Source organism: Amblyraja radiata, chromosome 1, assembly GCF_010909765.2.
Source record: "Amblyraja radiata isolate CabotCenter1 chromosome 1, sAmbRad1.1.pri, whole genome shotgun sequence".
NCBI classification, from domain to species: Eukaryota; Metazoa; Chordata; class Chondrichthyes; order Rajiformes; family Rajidae; genus Amblyraja; species Amblyraja radiata.
In genome coordinates, this window is record NC_045956.1 from 144574524 (window position 1) to 144594711 (window position 20188).

Below are 20188 nucleotides of genomic sequence, written 5' to 3' on the forward strand. Positions count from 1 at the left end.
CCGATGTAGCTGCAGCCCTGGGGGAATAAGATTTGAATATGTTAGTATCCACCCCAGCTGTTGTTAAAACCTGTTTCAGCCATCTGGAAATAGTTTGAACCGACACTTTTTTGTGGGTTGTTTGTGGCTGATTAGTAGTGCCATCTCATAGCCTCAGATGTTTTTGGTGTTCTCCATATATAACAATAATTGTCTTATTATACAGAGACGATATCTGTAGGGTAATCCCTAAATTCTATTTTGAGGCCTGATGATCCCGGTCTGTTCTGTTTGACTGATTCGTAATATGAAACGTTATATTCCTGTTGAAGAAGTCATATAGTCCAGCCTTAACTTATGTACGACTGTACCCTTAGTGCCATGACCAAAGCCATCAGCATGACTGTTTTGTGCGTCAGTCTTTGCAGGGACAGAGCTGTTGCTGGAGACCAATTCCTTAGCAACATTAGGGCAATACTCATATTCCATTTTAGAGAGTACCTGGTTCTTGGGGGATTGATATTAAAAATTCCCCTCATAAGTTTGGTTACCAGGGGTTAGTCCCAACAGAATGATGCTCTGATCCTCGCCATAGATATGTTGAAAGGGCACTTTTGGCGCAGTTAATGGCACTTTAACTGAGCCCCTGATCATAATGGAGGCCTGCCAGGAATTCCAGAACAGACGTTATGTTCATCAAACTGTAGGTGATGTTGTTTCTGTGACAATATATCTCCCATTTCCTGATGTATACCAGATATAGTTTTTTGGTGGACTGGCTGTGGCCCGCTGAGATAATGTTCAATGTTCGGTCCGCCAGTCCCAGTTGCAGTAGAGGTTTCTTTAGTCTCTACAAATTGATAGGTCTGTTGTATTTGACATGGATGGGTTCCCCTGTTACGGGATGAACCAATAATCTGGTTGTTTCAGGATGGTGATACATGGTTAAAACCCATGTCGATTATCACAGGGAACCATGGTTAAGTAGGCCAATCGGCACTACCAATTAACAGATGCTGAGTCTTGTTGTATTTTTCGTAATACCCGACTGATGATGCAGAAAAGGAGGGAATGCATAAACAATTGCCCCTTCAATGCAGTGAAAAGCATCTGTCCCTGCTGTCCCAGGGTCTGGTTCCCAAGTCTTATTTTATTGAATTTGCGTGACCTGATGTCTGTCACTGAATTTTGGGTTACCTGGTAGGTAAGTAGCTGATATTCAAATATTTCTCTGGATACACCATTACCAAATTGTATTAGTCAGATTGTCACTCTGTAGTCTAACATGCTGGTGATTTATCCCAGAGCAGTATGACTTTAGGCCATAGAACGCACCCCACATTTCCAGGTAGTTTATGCCCAGTGTCTGTGATAATGATGCCTCCTGTGCCTTTCATCTACCTCCACAGATGGAGATGGAAATTGGTAGTACCCCAACCAAGCGCACTGGCATCAGTTTGTAGCACCACTAAGGATTTGCTGATAACGATAGGGTTGGAACAATGCCAAATGTTATCCCTCCACCATTTTAATTCCATAAGCTTTGATTGGTGGCTTATTGGTCTGTCGAAATGACCAGTATTAACTTTGAGTGTTTGTATTTTTGCCCTTTGTAGATTTTTGGTAATACAGAGAGGTCCAAATTGTGTGGCTGGAAAGGCAGACACTATATGCCAATTACCCTTGCTACCAATCTGATAGACGGTTCACTGATGTCAGTGGGGTTGTTGCAGGCCTCAGTTAAGACTGTAGCCTTGTCCTTTGGTAAAGTCATCGACATGTGAGCTGTCAATAGTGAACCCAAATAATCCATTATGTTGGTAGGCGTTAGTTTAGATTTAACTGGATGGATGATAACCCTAGTTTTCACCCAATTGTATGGTGGCTGTTACAGCTAGTTAGGCCAACTCCAAAGTTATGCCCACAATTAGTATGATCATATGATTATGTATTTGGTAGAGCTCTATACTGCCAGAGCTGCCCCATCCAGTTGAATTTTTTAAAATAACGTTTGTGATCAGTCCGTGTAGGCACTGAATAGTAAGCATCTTTTAGGTCGATGCTAGCCATGGAGTAGCCTTTGGAAATCAGTTCATTAGCAGTTACCAGTTCCCATTTTGTACTAAATATATAGTACAATGTATTCAAATTGGTCACCATCTATTTTGTTTTTGGTAAAGATATAAGACACAAATTCCAGCCAATCGTGTTGGGTTTACCCAATACCCCTTTTGCACATTTCAATGGTATATCCCTGGATACTGCTTAGGATATAAGTATCTGTAGTTGATACACACCATGTATCCAAAAGAGTGTAATCTCCCACCAATTTGTGTATTATTCACTCTTCCTATAATTTGTAAGGGACCAGACCCACCTACCTCCATTGTTACCAGTGGAAGTTTGCTTCTTCTGTGTGGTCTTCGTGGAGGTTGAGGCGCCGGTGTCTGGGTTTGTTTTTGGGTTGGGGGTTTGCGCATCTTCCAGGAAGGCCGGTCTGGGCTATGGTCTAAAAGACCGCTGTCCTGTATGCCCGGCCTTCTGTTGTTCTGCTGGTGGGTGCATAAGGGTGCTGTCTTTGGCTGTAGGAGATCCTTAATGTTGTCGCCTTTATGAGCCCCAGGGCTTTCCTAAGTCCTGCTCCGACATGTTTCCAGATGCTATTTTCACGACTGGAACATTCAGAGATACGCAGTTTCCTGGTCCCAAGTATTTTTGCAGTGGTGTCCATCGTGGTCTGGCTGTATGTATTTGGACACCATGACCAGTAGATTTTGCATTCCTGCACCCCCTGCACACTTACGGGGCTTGTGCCTTCAGCTGCTGCTGGCTCCCGCAACTTCGCGGTCCTCCCCAGCCAGCTTCACTCGCAGCACTTGTGGACACTATTTTGTCCAGCTTCCCCCCCTGTGTAAAACAGCGCGGGGACAAAAAAACTACCGCAGAGTAAGTCACTTACCTGCAGGTCGCGGTTTCAAACTTACCGTTGCGGGGGAACGCTCCACCCCGCCTGTCGTTTCGCAAGCGTGAAAGCGATATGACACGCATGCGTCCTGGCGGGGTTCTTCACGTAGTCACTCACGTGACTCCGAAGTAAAATTTGTACATTTCTATAAGACCCCCCCTCAATCTCCTAAATTCTAGCGAGTACAATCCAAGCCTATCCAGTCTTTCTTCATAAGAAAGTCCTGACATCCCAGGAATCAGTCTGGTGAATCTTCTCTGCACTCCCTCTATGGCAATAATGTCCTTCCACAGATTTGGAGACCAAAACTGTACGCAATACTCCAGGTACAACTGCAGCAGTACCTCCCTGCTCCTATACTCAAATCCTTTTGCTATGAAGCTTAATGTTATTTACAGGGAAAAAAACAACTACCAAGTCTTGTGTTAACGCCTCTTGTCCTATTCATATCCTGCATTTGCTGTGTGGTATATAATCAAAGGTTTCTAACTCTGGATTGGAACATTTCGCGATTAAGGCAATTTTAGCATTTAAGAAATTATAACTAATTGTTGCATTAATAAGTAATTTCATTATTTGTACAAATGAGCTCATGCATATCTCTCAAGTTTGATTTCACTGTAAAGGTCTATGATTTTGTGTACGACTCAGACAATGAACCAATTGTCTTCACAAGCCCTTAACTATTAGAACATCTACTTAAACACACATTAATGCTGACCTTTTTTTCCCTATCTATATTAATCCCATTTGCCCACATTTTGTCAGTTATTTAAGTGCCTGACTAAATGTCACTTCAATGTTGTTATTGGATCTGATTCCATCGCCTTCTCAGGTCCTCAGTTCCAAATATATACTCTCTGTATATAAAAAATATATATACAACCTTGTGGCGACCATGCTGCGAGGATGAGTCAAGGGCAAACTCGGCAGAGGTCGCCAATTAGGTTGTGAAAGTGGGACAGGGGCTTAAGTTACCTCTACAAGAAAGACATTTAAATTTGTGAAGAAACAAGGAATGCAAATGCTAATTTACAAAAAAAACATGCAACGTGTTGGAGTATCTCAGCGGGTTAAGCACTGTAGCTGGAGAACATGGATCGGTAACATTTCACGTTGCGTCCCTTCTTCAGACGGATTGTAGGGGGAGGAAAGATGCTGGAAGAGAGGTGGGGCAGGACAAAATAGTGAGAGAATTATCCCCACACAAAGGCATGGTGACAATCCCTGCTCATTCCCTGCCTTCCAAATATGCATAAACCCACCCCTTTAGGATAATCACCAATAATTTTCCGACTGCTCACAGATCTATTGTTACCTAAATTATGAGACCACACCTGGAGTATTGCGTACAGTTTTGGTCACCAAATCTGAGGAAGGACATTATTGCCATAGAGGGAGTGCAGAGAAGGTTCACCAGACTGATTTCTGGGATGTCAGGACTTTCTTATGAAGAAAGACTGGATAGACTCGGCTTGTACTCGCTAGAATTTAGGAGATTATCTACAGAGTTTCTTATAGAAACTTACAAAATTCTTAAGGGATTGGACAGGCTAGATGCAGGAAGATTGTTCCCGATGTTGGGGAAGTCCAGGACAAGGGGTCACAGCTTAAGGATAGAGGGGATATCCTTTAGAACCGACATGAGAAAAACATTTTTCACGCAGAGAGTGGTGAATCTCTGGAACTCTCTGCCACAGAAGGTAGTTGAGGCCGGTTCATTGGCTATATTTAAGAGGGAGTTAGATGTGGCCCTTGTGGCTAGAGGGATCAGGGGGTATGGAGAGAAGGCAGGTACGGGATACTGAGTTGGATGATCAGCCATGATCATATTGAATGGCGGTGCAGGCTCGAAGGGCCGAATAGCCTACTCCTGCACCTATTTTCTATGTTTCTATGTTTCTATGAGTGCTGCCCTTCTTAAATAAAAGAACAACCTTAGCTCTTCTTCAGTCTTATGGCATCTTACTTGTAGCTAATGAAGATGCAAGAGCCTCCATTGAGGCCCCAGCTACATCTTCCCTTGTTTCCTATAACATTGTGGGACAGATCTCATCCACTTTGAGAATTCATCAACCCTTGTGCATCCCATGACATTTAACACCTTCCTCTTCTTGTTAAAAATTACATGCACAATCTAAAATATATATTTTTTAAATTGTGTTTCTACATCTTTAGAAGCTTGATTTTCACACCAATTCAGAAGTTGATAGCCACTTGGGAAGCATTCTGATCAGTGTTACTGCACTCAGCGAGAGACTATAATATTTGTTATCACAAACAAATTCACATTATCTATAATGATACACTCCCTTCATTTAATTAACATGAAATAAACAGGAAAGTACAGCAGTTACTTATTTTCTTGTGTGTGAAGAGAAATGCAAGTCCTCTTGTGACTTAACTTGTCCTTTGCTGAAGTGCTTCTGGAGTGCTTGAAAGACTGGCAGTAAATTCTCTGTCTTTCATAAAGTTAATGTTGTGGAAAAATGGAGCATTATTTATGTGTTTATTTCTAAACACAGACAGCTACAGATTACGTTTCAACAGTTTTTTGTAGCTATAACACAAAGTAGATGCGATAGCTCATTTAATTCCTCACTTGGGGGCAGTTTAAATGCTGGTGTCTCTTTGTCTTATAAACGTTCTTTAATTTTCTTCTCGCTCTGCCAACAATGATCGGTTTGTCTCCTGTTCCATTAAGACCGCCTTACAAGTTGTCAAGTTTGTCTGTGGAAAAGACAGCAAATGGACTTGTGTTTGCCATAGCAACATCTACTGTTTCATTAGCAGAGATGGTAGCTAGGGAGCAGGTAATCATCTACAGAGTTTCACCTAAATCGAAAAGAAAATTTTGCAATCATTTCTTCGCCAACAAAATTGAGCTTTGACAGCTGAAGCCTAACATGGAAGATGTGGAAAGAAGAATGAAAGAAAGCTGTTTGGCTTATACAATAATTATAAGTGCTTGAAGTTTAAACTTCCCTTCATTCATTTAACATGTTGTTTAATATTGTTATTGCATTAATGAACTCCTTCTACAAAAATGTAAACCATGCACCAACAATGCGAAATGTATTTTAGACTGGAAACAGATTACGGGTGGGTGAAGATGACACAGTAGGTTGAGCAAGATGCTGCTCTGTGCAGGAGCAGGGTACTTTGATTTGGACAAGTGTCATGGGTTATGGGGAGAAGAAAGAAGAATGAGGTTGAAAGATAGATCCGCCATGATTGAATGGCTGAGTAGACTTGCTGCGTTGAACTGCCTGTAACTTATGAACTGATGACCCTAAGATAATGAGTGAGCAGGTGGTCATAAGGTCAGAAGTTCAGAAGCGATAGGAGCAGAATTAAGCCATTCAGCCCATCAAGTCTACTCCACCATTCAATCATGGCTGATCTATCTCTCCCTCCTAACCCCATTCTCTTGCCTTCTCCCCATAACCCCTGGCACCAGAACTAATCACGAATCCATCTATTTATGACTTAAAAATATCTTTTAACTTGGCCTCCACAGCCTTCTGTGGCAAATAATTCCACAGATTCATGACCCACTGACTAAAGAAATTCCTCCTCATCTCCTTCCTAAAGGTATGTCCTTTAATTCTGAGACTATGAGCTTTAGTCCTGGACTCTCCCACTAGTGGAAACATCCTCTGGGTGGGAAGAAGTGGAAAGTTAATGCAAGGGATTGTTTGGATAGGAATGTGAGAATCAGACAATAGGCTGCAGGATTTGAGGTTTAGATAGGGAGCAAATCAGCACTGCTGGCAGGAAGTAGTAAGATGTTGTGGGCTTAGAGGTGAGACAAAGCAAGGTGAGATGGATCTGGAAAGAGGAAAGCAGGAGAGTGGGATAAGTGTTAGAAGATGAAGCAGGAGGACATTAAGGTGGGCAGGAAGAGATGCACCAGGTGGGGTACTTGCATGGAAAGGGCCAGGTAAAGTGGGACATGGGTGGGGCGTTATAAAGGTAGGCAGCATCATTTGAGTGAAGGTATGAAAAGTTGAGTTAGGGAAGTCAGAATTATTTGGTCAAAGTGAAGAGTGAATGTTTCCAATAGAAAGTGGAAAGGGGTGGGGATGGGAAGATGTGACCAGTGATGGGGTCACGTTGCAGGTGGTGGTAATGTCTGAGAATGATGCGTTGGATGCAGAGGCTGGTGGGTTGAAATATAAAGTCCACGGCAACTCTATCATTGGGGGAGGGGGAGCAAGAGCAGCATTGCCGGACACAGAGGCAACCTGGGTGAGGGATCCATCCACACCAAGAGGGGAGAAAGCATATTTACGAAAGAAAGAGGCCTAGAGTGGAAAACTTCATCTTGGAAGCAGATGCGGCATAGATGGAGAAATTGAGATTAGGTATAGCATATTTTTCAAATGGCAGGGTGGGAAGAGGTGCAGTTTAGGTAACTGTGGGAGTCAATGGGTTCATAATAGATGTCAGTCAATAATCTGTCCCCTGTGATGGAGACAGAGAAATTGTGAAAGGGGAGAGAGGTTCCAGAGATAAGCTGCGTGAAATTGAGGCCAGGGTGGAAGTTAGTGGTAAAGTTGATGAAATCAACACGTTCTACACGGGTGCATGAGGCGCTCCAATGCCGTTGTTGATGTCACAGAGAAAGAGTTGGAGGATGCTGCCAGTGTACATTTGGAATAAGAAATATTTGACGTGACCAACAAAATGGCTAGGGCCCATGCGAGTGGAAAAAGTCATCCCATCATGGTCATCCTGGGCAAAACCCTGAAAGCCCATACTTCCAGAATCAGGAACAGCTCCTTACCCTCAGGCCTGATAAGGCTGTTATCAGGCTTCTGAATGTACCTTCCATAAGCTAGGGTACTGTCCTATTTTCCTCTACCTCATTGCGGACATTGGACTTTGCCTATGTAACTGGTGTGCGACAATGATGAAATATGTTCTGCATTCTGTATCTTCCACTTTCCACCCATTGTACTTTAGTTTGATATGATTGTATTTATGTATAGAATTATCCAATGGCTAACAGGCAAAATACAGTTTGTCACTGTACCTCGTTACATGTGATAATTATAAACCTAAAACATGGCTACACCTTTAACTTGAAGAAGGTTTAGTTTAAGGTACACAAAAATGCTGGAGAAACTCAGCGGGTGCAGCAGCATCTATGGAGCGAAGGAAATAGGCAACGTTTCGGGCCAAAACCCTTCTTCAGACTGATGGGGGGTTTAGTTTAGTTTGGTTTAGAAATACAGCGCGAAAACAGGCCCTTCGGCCCACTGAGTCCGCACCGACCAGCGATCCCCGCACATTAACTCTATCCTACACACGCTAAGTCCAATTTACATTTTTTACCAAGTCAATTAACCTACAAACCTGTACTTTCTTGGAGTGTGAGAGGAAACCGAAGATCTCAGAGGAAACCCACGCATTAACAGGGAGAATGTACAAACTCCATACAGACAGCACTTATAGTCGGGATCGAACCTGGGTCTCCGATGCTGTAAGCGCTGTAATGGGCCTGTCCCACTTAGGTGACTTTTTAGGCAACTACAGGAGACTATGCAGTCGCCACATGGTCGCCACATGTTCGCGGGTGGTTCCCGGGGAGTCGCCTTCATGGTCGTGAGTAGTTCCTGCATTTTCGGGACTAGTCGCGGCTTCATTCTGGTCGCCGCTAATTTTTCAACATATTGAAAAATTAGCGACGGCCAGAATGAAGCCACCATGGAGAGTAGCGAGAATTCCCGTGCCGTGCGTGCAATGGAGGTGGAGGTCATAGTTTGTTGTAGGTTTTCGTAGGTTGTCGCGGTACTGACCAGTGAATTTCATTGGCTCATTGGGGAAAAAAACGTAATCAGTAGTTTTCAGAACCAAGGATAACCGACCGGTAATATTAAATGTCAGCCAAGCTTCACAGCCGTGTATATCAGGCTTCTTAAAAGTTGTCTCCACTTCTTCTCCACACCCCGTCTCCCCCCCTCTCCCTCCCTCCTTTAAAGGACTTATGTGACCCTTCCCGTAAAATGTGATTTAACCGTCTTAATTACAGTGTCAACCTTCCTGTTCATCGTGATGTGTGTCTGTATCACATTGGCTTTGCACCATGTGAATTTCACTCAGACAGCGCTCCCCCCGCTTGCCCTGTCCCCCGCTTGCCTAACTGGCTGTTGGAGGAAGTGATTGTTGTGTGTGTGTGTGTGTGTGTGTGTGTGTGTGTGTGTGTGTGTGTGTGTGTGTGTGTGTGTGTGTGTGTGTGTGTGTGTGTGTGTGTGTGTGTGTGTGTGTGTGTGTGTGTGTGTGTGTGTGTGTGGGTGTGTGGGTGTGTGGGTGTGTGGGTGTGTGGGTGTGTGGGTGTGTGGGTGTGCGCTCCACTCTGACAGTCGCCGTTATAGTCGCCAGTTTTTCAGCGACCTGCTACAACTTGACAGTTACTGGCAGTCGCCTCAAACATCACCTAAGTGAGACAGGCCCATAAGGCAGCAACTCTACCGCTGCGCACCGTGCCGCCCTGGTGAGAAGCGTGAAATGAGTTATTGAGGGTGAGTTCAGGTTCCACCAGGCGGGGGAGAGTGTTAGTAGAAGAGAACTGAATGGCTGTCTGCAAGGTAGTTTTTGATTTTCAGATTATTTATATTATTTTTTTATGTATCAATGATCAAGTTTTATTCTGTAGCAGTGATCACTGGTCAACTCCACATTCATCACATATGATCAGTTCCTTGTAATGAATACTCCTGGCTGTTTTTCTGATGCCTTAAACATTGCATGTGCATCTTTGACATCTTAGAGTATATGTAACTCTCGCTAGAAAGTGCAATGAATTCCAGAGCCTCTTCATTTATTATCCATGGGGATTGCATTGTATTTGCAGTCTCTGGCAGAATCCTACTTGATCCATTTATACACAATAATAGAGAGATGTGGAAAATATTCTCCTCAGCATCCTGGAATGCCCCAGAGGCAAAGATGTTAGTCAGTGATGAAGTTCGAAGGAAAAGCACCAGGGCTTTTGATCTTATTGATTTGGAGATGCAGTGTGAAAGTCCGGTTGGCAAAATAAATTCTCCTTGTGCACTGCTCTTCTGCCACCTCAGATGTCACAGGGTTTAGTGGGGGAAACATCCCCAATACAGCATCCCTCCTACCTTTGTCCAAGATGCCAAGATGTCCAAGATACGTTCTCCCTGTGAGAGAGTGGGTTTTTCTCCGAGATCTTCGATTTCAAAGTATTCAAAGGTTTTTATTAGTCACATTCACATACACCGAGGTGTAATGAAGTGAAATGCTTTTTGCCATTTTGCAGCACACAAAAAAAGAATACAGACATAACACCAATGAGAGTCTTAAACACAAAGAACATCCCCCCACAATGGCTCCCACCATGAGGGAAGGCACAAAGTCCAGTCCCCAACCCCAGTTCACCCATAGTCGGGCCTATTGAGGCCTCCACAGTTGCCTCTACGGAGGCCCGATGTTGCTGGCCGTTCTCGCCGGGTGGTGGTGCTCCGGCGTCGGGAGAGTCCTCACAGCGGCATGGGAACCCTGGAACGGCCGCCTCCGTACTGGAGGCCGCGGCTTCCGAAGCCGACAAGGCCGCGCCGGATGGAGCTCCACAACTGGCGATCTCGTTGCGAGATCCCAGGCTCCCGGTGTAAAGTTCGGCGCTGCCGCCCGCAGCTGGCCGCTCCGCAGTCCCGCAGCTCCGCGATGTTGTTCCCGGTGGTCTCAGCTCACCGGAGATCCAGCGCGGCGACCCAGGCAAGGCATCGCCCGCTCCACGATAGCGCTTCAGCACTGTGCCGCCGCCGAAGCCGAGGTTCTGGGCGGTCCGCGACAGGAAACTCCGCTCCAGGCTCGCTGGTAGGCCGCGAGGACGGTTCGAAGCTGCAGCCCGGAGAAAAGCTGCCTCTCCGACCAGGTAGGGACCCTGAAAGGCAGTTTCCCCCTCCCCCCCCCCCCCACCCCCCACACACAAAAAAGTCTAGACCTCCAAACAAAACACTTTAACTAACTAAAAATAAAAATAAAACGGTGAAAAGACAGACAACTGCTGGCAGGGCAGCTGCGCACAGGACAGCGCCCCCTTGATTTCCTCCCACACTCCAAGATGCCGTTCCGGATGATACAAAAGTTAATGATTTTGCAGATAGTGAAGATGGTTGTGAAAGTTTGCAGCAGGATCTGGATCGCTTGGCCAGGTGGGTGGAGGAATAGTTGATGGAATTTAATACAGAGAAGTGTGAGGTGTTACATTTTGGGATGTCGAACAAGGACAGGACGTACACAGTAAATGGCAGGCCTCTGGGTAGTGTTGTAGAGCAGAGGGATCTAGGAGTACAGGTGCATTGTATTGCTGAAGGTCGAGTCGCAGATAGATAATGTGGTCAAAAAGGCTTTTGGCACTTTGGCCTTCATCAGTGGGAGTATTGAGTATAGAAGTTGTGAGGTCATGTTGCAGTTGTATAAGACGTTGGTGAGACCACATTTAGAATATTGTGTTCAGTTCTGGGCACCATATTATAGGAAAAATATTGTCAAGCTTGAAAGGGTTCAGAAAAGATTTACGAGGATGTTGCCAGGATAAGAGGGTGTGAGCTATATGGAGAGGTTAAGTAGGCTGGGTCTCTATTCCATGGAGCGTAGGAGGGTGAGGGAAGATCTTATAGAGGTATACAAAATCATAAGAGGAAATGATCGGGTAGATGCACAGAGAAGGGGAATGATGACCAGAGGACATAGGTTCAAGGTGAAGGGGAAAAGATTTAATAGGAATCCGCGGGGTAACTTTTTCACACAGGTGGGTGTATGGAACAAGGTGCCAGAGGAGGTAGTTGAGGTTGGGACTATCCCATCGTTTAAGAAACAGTTGGATAGGTACATGGATAGGACATGTTTGGAGGTTTATGGGCCAAGCGCAGGCAAGTGGGACTAGGGTAGATGGGACATTGTTGGCCGGTGTGGGCGAGTTGGTCCGAAGGGCCTGATTCCACACTGTATCACTCTATGAATACATTATGGCAAAGCAATCTCCATGTCGCTGCCCATCTCTATCCTCCAGATGGTGGCACGGTGGCACAGTGGTAGAGTTGCTACCTCATAGCACTTGCAGCACCAGAGACCCATGTTTGATCCTGACAACGGGTGCTGTTTGCATGGAGTTTGCTCGTTCTCCCCGTGACCACATGGTTTTCTCTGAGATCTTCAATTTCCTCCCACACTCCAAAGACGTACAGGTTTGTAGGTTAATTGGCTTGGTTAAGTATACTTGGTATAAGTGTAAATTTTCACTAGTATGTGTAGGCTTGTGTTAATGTGCGGGGATCGCTGGTCGGCGCGGACTCGGTGGTCCGAAGGGCCTTTTTCCGCTCCGTATCTCTAAACTAAACTAAACTCCAGTCAAAACAATCAAATAATTGAACCAGGAATCTGTTTACTAATTGATTCAATGCACAAGCAAGGTATTCATTATGAGGGATTTCATTCTGTAATAATGAAACAAGGTGTTCAATATTTAGACTTTACCGCAGACTTTAGAGAATGAGTCAACCGAGTCCACACCGCCCAGTGATCAACCCGTACACTAACACTATCCTACATACCAGGGACAATTTCACAACTTACCAAAGCCAATTAACCTACAAACCTGTACTTTATTGGAGTGTGGGAAGAAACCGGAGTGCTCAGAGAAAACCTACACAGTCACAGAGAATGTACAAACTCTATACAGAGTGCATCTGTAGTCAGGTTCGAATCCGGGTTACTGCAGCTGTAAAGCAGCAGCTCTATCGCTGAGCCACCCTATTAGCTCTGCCAATGTAGTTTTTTTTTATGGGTTTGAGATGCAATTGAGATGGTGATGCGGCTTGGTTGTAATGCACTTTGGGATCTATCCCATGTACACAAATTTCGAGTCCCTACTGATATCAAGACAAAATTCCCTGCATTGATAGTCTATGGAGGCTTAAGACAAGAATATAATATTATATCCAAACATTATATCTTAAGCTTGAAGAAGGGTCTCGACCCAAAATGTCACCCATTCCTTCTCTCCATAGATGCTGCCTGGCCCGTTGAGTTACTCCGGCTTTTTGTGTCTATCTTAAGCTTCCATGGTTTGTGGCAGAGAACTGCACAACTCTCTTTGGCCCACCAGGAGTATCTACTGTTTTCCCTGGTGCTTCAGAGACCGAGGAAAGATCTGATTAAAAATATGGTTGTGGATGGATTTCTAGTATATCAAAGGCAAAATTAAAGATCACTATACCAATTTATACCCTGTTACCTGTGAAGAAACAAAATCTGAATTTTGAAGTGCCGGGATGAAAACATTTTAATTAATCTGAACAAAGCTTTGGCAAAATAGTGCTGTTCTTCATTGTGCGACTAAATACATTGATCAGGATTGTGAACATAATTGGAAAGGTTGAAGTATATGCCAATAAGCATCAGCTTCATTGTTTCTAACTGTTCTTTGATTCAATGTAATCTCTGAGCCGGAGAAAATGAATGCTGTTGCTTTATGTCTATTTTTTTTATGCGTGATTTTCCAGCGCCTGTGATCTCTACATGGCCAACTCTACATGTGAATCAACTCTTACACAGTATGGATGACCCTTTTTATGCTCCTGCATCTCAAGCAGCATATGCACTGGGCCAGTTTGTCCATTTTTAAAGAATGGACTGACTGGGCTTATATTCATTGGAATTTAGAATTCTTAAGGGATTTGGACAGGCTTGATGCAGGGGAAATGTTCTCAATGTTGGGGGAGTCTAGAACCAGGGGTCACAGTTTACGAATAAGGGGTAGGCCATGTAGGATTGAGATGAGGAAAAATCGTTTTCACCCAGAGAGTTGTGAATCTGTGGAGTTCTCTGCCACAAAGACAGTGGCGGTCAATTCACTAGATGCATTCAAGAAAGAGTTAGCTATTTAGGGCTAACGGAATCAAGGGATATGGGGAGAAAGCAGGAACGGGGTACGTATTTTGGATGATCAACCATGTTCATATTGAAGGGCCGAATAGCCTACTCCTGCAACTATTTTTCTATGTTTCTATGACCTGTTCTGTACCTCACTTTTGCCTTCTAAGGGATCCTCTTTACTTCATTTGCTTTTTCTGATCACTCAATACATGGTGACCTCCAAGATCCAGCCGTCACAGCCATTTTGTGAGGTGGAGAGTGGACCACATGCAGAAATAATGCATGAGAATCTATGCTCAGGCCAGCTGGACAGCCCGACTGAAATCTTCTGCTCATAATGTCCAGTAACAAAGCTTTTGTGCCAGGTTTTATCAGTTAGAGAGTCTCAGGTTTCAGCTCTTTACAGACATCCAACTAGAACAGTTGATTTCAGACAGTAATCCTGTCCATATGTAGCAGAAACATTGGGATATGGATGGGATTGTGTGAGTAACTGGAAATCCTGACTGCTGTTACATTAGCACACTCTGTTTCTGGGCTTCGCTCAGGTAATAAAACCTGGGACATATTTCTCCCTAAATACCTAGCTCTGTTCAATTGGTTAAATTGTTCCCTTATCTCCTTTATTATTTGTTACCATTATTGCTAAACAAAAACATGAACCTCAGGTATTGCACCAAGGGTTTTATTTTAAATTATTAGAATCTGCACCGTCCATTCTGCTTTGAAATGTCCAGATGCTGCAGTGTTCATTTCAATAGACAATAGACAATAGAAATAGACAGTAGGTTCAGGAGTAGGCCATTCGGCCTTTCGAGCCATCACTGCCATTCAATGAGATTATGGCTGATCATCCCCAATCAGTACCCCGTTTCTGCCTTCTCCCCATATCCCCTGACTCCGCTATTTTTAAGAGAGCAATCTAGCTCTCTCTTGAAAGCATCCAGAGAACCTGCCTCCACCGCCCTCTGAGGCAGAGAATTCCACAGATTCACAACTCTCTGTGAGAAAAAGTGTTTCCTTGTCTCCGTTCTAAACTCCTTACCCTTAAACTGTGGCCCCTGGTTCTGGAGAAATTTCATTTCTAAATGTTCAAGAACTCAGAGAGTCATAGGGTTATAGAGCATAGAAAGAGGACCTTTGGCTCAACTCGTCCATTCTGACCAAAGTGCCAACCCAAGCTAAACCTATTTGCCAGTATTTGGCGTATCATCCCTCTAAATCATTCCTCTGAATTTGTAAAGAACCTTGCTCTTCCAGTTCCTTTAAATCTTTCACTTCTAACCTAATTTCAGTTTCCCCTAGCCTCGGAAAAATGAAACGATTCACCTTATCTATGTCTCCAATTATGTTATATATTTCAATAAGTCACCACTCATCTCTAGAGAAGTTAGCCCCAGCCAAATCCATTCTCTCCTTCTAACTGGTCATCCAGTCCCAGCAACATCATTGTGAATCTTTTCGGCTCCGTTTCCAGCTTAATAACATAATTCCAATAGCTAGATGGCCAGAGCTTTACTCAATATTCCAAGTGCAGACTTTCCAACGTCTAAGTCGTAACTACTTTATTTAAATTATATGTTAATCTTACTGTCTTCACTATCCGCTACACAATTAATTTTGGAGTCATCGCAAAATTACTAACCATGCCAGCTACATTCTCATTCAAATCATTAATATTTCAAGGCAGTAGACCCAGCAAGGATCCCTACAGCACGCCACTGGCCAATGTTTCAAGGTCAGTTTATTGCCACATGTACCAATTAAGGTACAGTGAAATTTGAGTTACCATACAGCCATACTAAGTGAAAAGCAACTAGACACACAGCCGCATAAAATAAAAGTTAACATAAACAGCCACCACATTCCTCACTGTGATGGAAGGTAATAAAGTCCAATCTTCTCGAAAGTCGAAACTAAAAAAAACAATCCTTCACTACCACTCTGACTCTGATCACCAAGCCAAGCCAATTTTCCAATTGGCTAGGTCATCCTGGATCTCATGTGAACTAACATTCATAAGTCCATTAGTTCATAAATATTGCGGCATAATTAGGCCATTCGGCCCTTCAAATCAACTGGCATTCAATCATGGATGATCTATCTTTACCTCTCAACCCCACTCTCCCCATAACTCCTGATACACTTACTAATCAAATCTTTTGGATGAGCCTACCATAAAGGTTTGCTAAGGTCCATACGAGCAACATCTACTGTTCTGGGCTTGTTAATTCTGTTGGACACCTTCAAAAAACTCAATCTGATTTGTGTGTCTCGATTTCCCATGCATAAAGCTGAGCTGCGCACTTTAGATTTTGTGGTGTTGCACAAAATTAGTCCTTAGAAACTTACAGCATTGTTTAGTTTTTAAATGATGAAATATTGCTATTTGAATGGTTCATCTACCATCCTCTGAGAGGCAAGTCTTACTGGGGAACAAATGCCGGCATTGTCTTTATGTTTGTATTGCATGAATGAACAGGGAAAAAAAATGTCTGTTTATTAATTGCTCTGGTTTTGCGCTATGAAGTTTAGGATGCTTAAAGGCCTGTCCCACTGTACGAGGTAAATCAAGTGTTCTCCCGAGTTTTCCCCTGATTTGAACTCGGGGAATGTCCATAGCGGGTCCGTAGAAGTTTGTGAATGTCCCGTAGCGGCTCATACAAGTACTCGGGAAATCCGGTAAACTCTTGACGTTTTTTCAACATTGTGAAAAATGTCCACGAGTAACAAAATACTCGAGATGAAAAAAATTGTTACTTTTTACTCGTATGAGCCGCTACGAAACATCCACGAACTCCTATGGACCCGCTACGGACATTCTCCGAAGTTGAATCATGGGAAAACTCGGGAGAACTCTTGAATTACCTCATACAGTGGGACAGGCCCTTTATGCTTATATTCTGACCACACACTGAGTAGTTTATTTTTAAATAATGCTGAAATGAAGTGACCCTCAATTTAATTTTGACCCTCGCATCAAATAAGTCCTTAATCAGGTCTTAGCAGTGGGCAAATACTATAGACCTGCACGGGAAGGTAGACGCTCCCGCCCCCACGAGTCACAGGCAGATGGGCTCATCAGCCTGGGAAGGCAGTCCATCTAGGAGAGGGAAAACTCTGATTTAAAACCTCCACTGCCTTGTGGCCATATCGAGTCATGGAAAAGGCTCCAGGAGTTAACCTGAAGAAAAATCCGGAGTTGGGGCCCCTAAGGTAGTTTGTCGCTGTCTACAACCTCACTCTGGCAGCTCCTGCGATGGCGCTGGTGCCAAACTGTAACGGCCCTGTTGTTCCTTTGGATCGATCAGCGATGTGGAGAGGGGGGACGTGCTGCATGGGCAACAGCCTGTCCTCCATATGACATCGCCCAGGCTTGCATTCGACGACACATCACCTGCAGAACTAGGATGCAGCACCCATGGTCAGTCATGACCGAGCGGGGCCTACAAAGCAGGCATGTGCCGTGAGTAATTACTCAGGGTAGGCAGTCAGTCGGCTTTAAAAAAAATCTTAAACCGCGCATGCGCAGATTGTTCTCCTCTCTGTAAAAATAAAGAATAAAAATAAAGAAAGTAACTTCAATTTGCCCAAAGATTCCAAATCTCCTTCATTCTGAATTACTGAATGGTTGGGGGTGGAGGGTGACGGCAGGTGGAGAGATGGTGGGAAAATCGGGAGCACACCAGGACAAGTTGAATCAGTTGTGATCTTATTGAATGACAACACTAGTTCAAGGGACCAATTGGGGGGGGGGGAGTTCCTTTCACAGCGCGTGGTGAGTCTAGCCAGGGGTAAAGTTGTGGGGAGGGCAGGAGCGTTGAGAAGGAGGGTGTCGGGGATCATGCCAGCAACTCACTCACTTACCGCTGCCGCGGCACTCCGGGTGCGGAGCCACCACATTGTGGCCGGGGAGGGAAGCAGCTCATGTGGCTACGAGCGGCCGCCGGACCTCAGCGCCTTCTGACGGCCCGCTTACCTCTGGCAGTGCTCTCCATCTGAACAGTAAAGGGACCAGCTCAAGAGCAAAGATCATAGAGCAGAGCGGGTCAGCGGGCGATGGATAACAGGACAGTGGGCAGTGGACTCTCCTGTTATCCACAAGGGACGAATTGAAGTTATTCGCACTGACACATGGAATAAGCTCCACTGCCTGCTGTCCTGTTATCCATCACCCGCTGATCCGCTCTTGAGCTGGTTGCTCTGGCATGATCCCCGACCCCCTCCTTCTCAACGCTCCTGCCCTCCTGCAACTATACCGCTGGCCAGACTCCCCACATGCTGTGAAAGGAACTCTCTCCCCCCACCCCCCCAGCCGCGCTGTCCTTTTACAGCCGCTTGCGCTGCGCATGCGCAGTAGGCTGCTGTGCATGAGCAGTACACAGTCCACGCTGCAAAGGGAGAATTTCAGCTGCCTTCAGCTCTGCTTGAAATTGACGACTTGAAGCAGCATACACTGCGCACACTTTCCCATATTGCATGTGCTGCACATGAAAGGCACGGAGAATTATGCCTACCTAAGAGATCGATCTCTTAGGTAGGCATAATTCTCCCGTGCCTTTTACTATTTATATTTAATAATTATCATTTTATAATTTTAGTCAGGGTAGGCAGTGCTTACCTTGCCTACCCTGATGGCACGTCCCTGCTACAAAGGTAGTACTGCCTACAGACAATAACCACTACAAAGTTCATGACACACAAGGGAAAAACATAGAAGCAAAACACATTAAAAACATACATCACTGAACTGCAAGGTTTTAATCAAATTAAAATCACTTTTAATACATTTAGCAATCTGCCTACTTTCACTTCATCCAAATAACGAAAAGGCTGATGTGGATGTCCCCTTTCGCTATCTGTAAGATCTTTATGATACAACCTACCACCATTCCTAATTTCATACACTGTATTTCAAAAGCAAGTGGCTCAATTTTCCTCCTTACCACCAGACACATGATCTTTTGTAGATGAATCCATTACTTGTATCCCCTCTGTGTCCTGTAGTTCTGCTCTCGCTCCCTTTCTCTTTACCTCTTTAACTTCATTTCCCATTTCTTTACAGTACTTTTTGTCCTTGTCCTCCTCCGTTGCTGGAGTGAGGCCACCCATGGAGGAACAGCACCTCAAATTCCACTTTGGTAGCTTACAACCTAATAGCATGAATACTGAATTCTACAATTCAACAAACAACCCCCAACCCTCACCCCCTCTCTTCCCTGTGCATCGCAAGTGCGGCATGGTGGCACAGCGTTGGAGCTGCTGCCCCACAGCATCAAAGACCTGGGTTTGATCCTGATGATGCATGCTGTCTGTGCAGTTTATACTTCCTCCCTGTGACAACACAAGGGTTTTTTCTGGGTGGTCCAGTTTCCCCCCACATTTCAAAGACATGCAGGTTTGTAGGTTGATTGGCTTCTGTAAATTGCCTATAGTGTGTAGGATGCAAAAGTGGGATAACATAGAACTGGTGTGCAAAGGTTCCCTGCCACATTTTGAAGGAAGACAGAGAATTAGCATGAGAAAATCTTCAATTAGATGTTCCGTAGAATCAATTAACCTGTAGGAATAGTAATACCTTCCTATCCTTAAACTCACTTCCTGCAGAAGTGCTATTGCACTCTCCCATGTCAAATCAACTTTTTCTATATGAACCTCATGAATGTCAAGTGCATGAAACCGTTTCCTTTTTATAATTGTATTGCATGCAGTAACTATGTATGTTCTTTTTAGTTTGCATGTTATTTTTAACTAACCTCAATGTCTTTACAAAATTAAAAAGTAGATTTTATATAATTTGGGTACGCATTGAGAAACATCATGAAATTGAGGTTCATTCTTGTTAATATTTTATAAAGGTAGATTGTTTATTGTTGCTTCAGATGCTGTATAATGGATGATTAAACAAGCGAACATATCAATATTGGAAATTGGTCCTCGGAGAGGTCTGAAAGGAGCTGTGCTCATCAGTGCTATAACTTCATGGCCATATGCCTCTTTGCATCTCTGTAATTATGTCTACTAATGGATGAAGTACCTAAAGCTGACCCGATGAGATATGTTCCTTGTTAGACAAGTACAATAAAAATATGAAATGTAGATTTGAGAATCTGGACCAGACAATGGCTGAATATATTGTTTTAAATGCCCCATTGTTGCACTACATTGATTGCAAACTGATTGGATTGTTTGGTCACATAACAACATGATTTTTGAGCCAAAGCATCTTTAGACCGACTTGGCTCTGTTACACACGATACAATTATTAAAACACTAATATTCTTCCCAAAGTGCACAGGAAAGCAGATGTGTGTGGACGCAGTCATTATTTTG